This window comes from Cyprinodon variegatus, unplaced genomic scaffold, assembly GCF_000732505.1.
Source record: "Cyprinodon variegatus isolate N-32 unplaced genomic scaffold, C_variegatus-1.0 Scaffold1285, whole genome shotgun sequence".
NCBI classification, from domain to species: domain Eukaryota; kingdom Metazoa; phylum Chordata; class Actinopteri; order Cyprinodontiformes; family Cyprinodontidae; genus Cyprinodon; species Cyprinodon variegatus.
In genome coordinates, this window is record NW_015151738.1 from 90973 (window position 1) to 96743 (window position 5771).

A 5771-nucleotide genomic window follows, 5' to 3' on the forward strand; every position below is an offset into this window, starting at 1 on the left:
CTGTAAGTTAGATGTCTGGTCGGCTGCAGGAATGTATGGCATAACTTCAATCAGTTAAGCCTCTATGATCTGCAACTTCCACAAAAACCCTGTTAAAATGAGTATTGGGTGCTTATAAGTGTCTTTTCTGTTAAAAATGCTTGCAAAAAGAGTAATTGTAATTGATTTTAAGCTTTAAAACAGAAAAGTCAACATGTCTGTAGTCACAAAGTTGTTCTTTACTGACAATGTTCTTAATATGAAAACAAGAAGCAGCATGTAGAAGGTTGGGAAATGTTTGGTAGAATCTCAGCAATGGAGAAGGCATTTTTAAGGCATAGCTCATTTTGCTTAATGTTTACATGATCTAAAAGTTTAACACCCGGCCTAGTTCTGACATAGAAATAGATAAATAAAAAAAGAACAACCCTACAAATAACAGCCTACTCGGTAAGGCCACAAATGTAAATGTGTCACTTAACATGAGGTTTTTTTGTAAATAGACATTGATTCCTGTTTTTGCATTTACTGTAACAACTACCTCAAACAACTTTTTGTTTTTTTTAGGAATAATTTTCTGAGTGTATAAAACTAAAGTGACTCCCAAAGAGCTTGTGGCTTTGTTTGATCGTTGGTTTTAGAAAGTGAGCAAGTGGAAGATTGAAGAAGTTCACAGCTTCCATACTTAGAAATATCCATCAGGCAAAAAAAAAAAAAAAAAAAAAAAAAAATGGAGGGCCAGTTTTAACCCCCATGATCCTGCCTCCTAGGAGGAGCCAGTTTAAAGTTCTGCAGTTCTCCTGGTACCATGTCTTATCTCTGTTCCTCGCAACCACTGAGCCCATCTGTATCCATCTGAACATGTCTGTTTGAGCTTGCTGCAGGACTCTTAGAACTCTGAACCTGCCTGAACACTCTGTGGGTCCCGGAACCCTGGATTTGTCTGTTCCTGTTTGGATCGGAACCCCTGGTCGGGCTACGGACTCCTGGATCTCAGAACAGTCCTGCTCTGAACAGCACCTGGATCGGTCTCCTACCTGCTCACTGGGGTTGCTGCATCGGAGACACTCTGGACGGCTCAGTGCCGCATCTTGTTGGCCGACCAGCCGGTGATCCTGATCCGAATGGATGAACTAAACCCAGGTAAGTGACTCATACGGATAATCATCTTCTGTCAGATTATCGCGGTCACTTAACTGTGTTTCTCCCTCCAGAGTGTCAGTGAACGCCGATGCTCTGCCTTCCCCCGCAGCCGTTGCAGGTCTGCTGATCCACTGAATCCTGCATTCCGTTTTTGTTGTTTTTTTGTCATTAAATGTTTTGAAACTTCCCACTGTCTGTCTCGCCTGAATACTGGGTCCATCTGTCCCTTTTTTATGATACCAAGAGGAAAATCTGAGGATTTTGCACACTGACACAAAAAAGGTGTAATGGGTTATCTAAGGAAAGCTATTTTATCTGAAAGTATGAACAAAGTCTCACTTTTATGGTGAAAGCATGAAGGTCGGACCACTCACACATAATAGTTGGAGCAATTTTTTCAGATGCAGCGGGGTGAATTTTGCTTTATTTCTGGTTAACGTCCAGGTTTTGACACAGAAATCTACTAGGAACACATCAAAGTTTCTAAAAGACACAGAAAGCTTTGTAATACCTAAGTGAAATTTGTCTAACAGGAGCAATAAATTCCTTGTAAAGCACCAACTTTGATCATTAAATTTAAATTTATTTCTGCATCTTTAGGTCTGAATGTTAAAATGAGTTTAGATTTCAATATAAGGAATTTCTCCACACACCCCTTAAACCCTGAAGAAAGGACAGTAAAAAAGAAATAAATGTATTACAGTCTCTGGTTCACCTCGACAAAGGTTACAGGTAACATTCTAGTCTTTAAACATTGTAAGTTTTTTTTACAAGGATAATCATTTAGCAAAATCTTCAAATTAAGCTCCCTCATTTTATTTGAAATAGAAAATTTAACGTGAATAATGCGTCCTCTTTCCAATGTATATTAATAAAGAGTTCATTCCAGGAAAACTTTCCTTTTGGTTGTATAGAATTTTGAGCTGTGTAGTACCTTTCAAATGTACTGGTTTGAGCATTTTCTGTATTGGTTATGTTAATTCCTTCAATCTTTAAGAAAAGCTTCTTTGTTATTTGATATTTTAGGAGGGGAATCGCTTTCATAAAATCTTTATAAGCATTTTGTTTTAGAAAATCTGCATAGTTACAGTTTACATTTTATCAGAAGGAGGCTGCTCAATGGTGCAGTGTGTAGCACTGCTGCATTGCAGCAACAAGGTCATTCTGCATGGAGTTTGCATGTTCTCCCTGAGGATCCGTGAGTTCTCTCCGGGTACTCCGGCTTCCTCCCACATACATGACTGTTAGGTTAATTGTCTTCTCTAAAATTCTCCTTAGATGTGAGTGTGTGCGTGAATGGTTGTTTGTCCTGTTTGTCTGTGATGGACGGGCGACCTGTCCAGGATGTCCCGCCTCTCGCCCGTAGACAGCTGGAGATAGGAACCAGCGCCCCTCATGAACCCGCTTGGGATAAGTGTGACAGAAAATGGATGAATGGATTTTATCAGAAGGCTTCGCTCTTTTGCAAATTCAATTAAAATATGTTCATATCGTGAAATAGAAATTAAAAGTTGCAGTAACTCATAGTTTCTTTTTTATCCAGTTGTTGGTATTTGATAGCTATAGGCAGGGAGGATCTTCAGTAGCGGTCCGTCTTGCAGTGGATCTGGAGAAGCCTGTGACTGGAGACACTCTGCTGTCTCCAGTCACAGGCATGTTCTAGAGAGGATGCTCACTGTTAACCATAATGTTCTTCACTTTATGAATAATTATTATTATTGAAGTAATATACAGAGGTTCTACAGGAGTTCTTAGAACAGAGTCAGATTCGCTTGTTGACTTTATGTAATTCATTTTTTCCGATGCTGTTACCACCAACAGATGATGGCAGATGAAAAAAGTCATGTTTGTGACAATAAGGCGAAGATACAACCTATTAAAAATGTCAACCCACTTAACATATTTCACAGGTTCTGTGTTGTATTGAAGGTGGGTTATGATGACTTAACAACCACCACAAATTTGTTATTTTCAAAGATTGGGCAGCAAAAATAAAAACTCACCCACTGCAGGCGGTCTCCCTTTTTTCCTCCAAGCTTGGGTGCTTGAGGGTTCTGTGCAGCAGACCAAGATGTCTGATGTATTTCAAGGGATCTACTAAAACCACGCCTCAAATTTGGGGGTCACTGCCTTGAGTGCCTCAATCACCACGGGCACCACTGATGCCTTGTCCTTCCAGGTTTTCTTCAGCTCTTCTCTGAGTCCCTGGTATTTCTGTAGTTTTTCATGTTCTGTTTTCCTGATGTTGCAATCACTTGGCATTGCAGTCGACCAAAACAGCTTTCCTTGCTTTTTGTCCACCACCACAATGGTTGGTATATATATATATATGTGTGTGTGTGTGTGTGTGTGTGTGTGTATATACATATATATGTATATATCAATATATATATAGAGAGATTTGCTAAAGGATTATTTAGCAAATCAATTAATGTGTTGATTATTTTTTTGACTGTTCGATTAATAACTGATAGCAAAAGGCTCCTTAGCGAAGACTTTCTGTGAAATTAAACCAAGTTAAACTAAAACTTTTCCACTTGAGGAGTTCTGGGTAGAACATATTGAGAGAGGAAAAAGATTTTTATCCTAATGCAAATGTTTACTTAAATTGTTTCAAAGTATTTGTATAATCACTGGGTTACTCTCTCAGCTGAAGGCATGTTTTAGAGTCTTTATATTCCAGTTAACGATGAATCGATTACTAAATTAGTTAATGATTATTTCAATAATCGATTAAACACAATTAGTCTGATTGTTTCAGCATCTTAGATAGATAGATAGATAGATAGATAGATAGATAGATAGATAGATAGATAGATAGATAGATAGATAGATGTGCATGTGCCTTGTATATTGATGTTCTAAAACATCAACAACTCTACGGTCTAACTTCTCTGTCTGTGCATGTAAAATCTGATGATAAAGTAAAGTATCAGTATTAGCAGACCAAAGCTGCTCTCTGTGGGACCTAGCCCGAGACAAACCATTTCTTTTTAATTATGCTCTTTGTTTCTTTTTAGTTTACCCATGTGTGGAGAAAATCGCTCTGTTGAAAAACTGTCATCAGCGCTCATGTTATATAGGCACTAAAGCTGCCGTAATGACTGGTTTTACATGAAGCCTAAAATTATGGTTTTAAAATTTTAGAGGAAACGCAGAACATTTAGCCAGTTTCTTCAGTTGACTTCAAGGAAAAACAACGAAGCAAGGGTTTTGCTACATAGAAGCAGACATTTATCTTAATACCTGAAATGTTTGAAATTTGCTGAATGCAGATGTTACACTACACTGACACCTGCTGGTCAGTTTGTAGCATTACAACAACAAATCTCCATCGTATCGGTTTAATATTAGTACTACTACCAATAATAGTAATAATAATAAGAATGATGATAATAATAATAATAATAATAATAATAATAATAATAATAATATAAACTAGCTAATATTAAATTCATCATTCATTTGAACCAAAGAATGTGGTTCAAGGAATTTATTTGGCAACAAAAATTTAATAATATTACTACTCTTACTACATATAATGTTTAGATTATCAGCGGATGACGCTATAATTTATATAAATGTTAAAATATCACTATAAGTCAAGCCATGCTGCGTTCAAGTTATCCAAGAAAAAAAAAATTCACGACCTGCTAAAACCTTTGAGACTGTCACCACAGCTTTAAGTCTAACTGCTGATGTTTACCACGCAAATCCAGAAAGAAAGGATTTTAGTGCACAAATAAAAACATAAAATACATTACATAATACATAGGACAATGTATCACCCGCTTCTCTTTGAAACAGTTCGGATTTACTTTATTTTAGCAGAACGTGAACGCATCGTCGTGTTAGCTTCATATATGGCTGTGATGCTAACGTTGCTGCCATAAAATGGAGAAAATACAAACAGTTTGATCTTTTCAAAGTCCCGGGGCTGTGTCGGAGCTCCTGTATCCACCTTTAAACAAATAGCAAATGGAAATAAATGAGGAAAAATCGTCGCCTAACATTTGTTACTTCCTGCTAGCTTCAGCTAGCCACAATGAACATGCTGCTACCTGGTTATCTCAGAAAATAAAGTCATGCAAACAAACAAGAAAACAGCATCGCAAGGATGCTGCAACTGTGCGAGCAGGTAGCAAAATATTGTTTCAACAAATTGTTAGAATAGCTTCGTTTTTAAATGATAGCATATATTTTGATTATCTGCCTCATTATTTAAACTTTAATTCAATCATCTCTGCAGAAATCAGGTCTCAGCTGTTACTTTTTAATGATATTGCCATATATATATATATATATATATATATATATATATATAGTTCTGAAGCTTTTTCATGTCTCATCAGTACAGTACTTTCTCTTGCATTTAGCTCCAGAGTTTTACTGAAGAGAGAACTATGGTAGACTGAGAGTTCACCAGCAAATTGACAAGTGCAAGGTATGTGACTGACTTCCTCTTAATTCAATTCAGTTTATTTACCGGTATATAGCCCTATTTCACTGCACATGTCATCTCAAGGCACTTTACAGTTCAACCAGGTCATACTGTCACATTGATTCAAAGTTTTCTATCTAAGGAAAACCAGTTGATTGCTTTGACTCATTGACTCAAATGCAATCCCTCACACTAAGCATGCTTGTAG

General features: G+C 37.0%; 1 protein-coding gene across 3 annotated transcripts in view; it reads left to right on the top strand.

The window, feature by feature from the left end:
* Positions 1-4965: 4965 nt before the first annotated feature.
* LOC107102637 overlaps positions 4966-5771 on the top strand; it is a 64075-nt gene continuing 63269 nt past the window's right edge. For all 3 annotated transcript variants that reach the window (XM_015402020.1, XM_015402019.1, XM_015402021.1), the window contains exons 1-2: positions 4966-5260; positions 5499-5566. The gene's annotated coding sequence lies outside the window, so the exon portion shown is untranslated. The remainder of the gene's footprint in view (positions 5261-5498; positions 5567-5771) is intronic.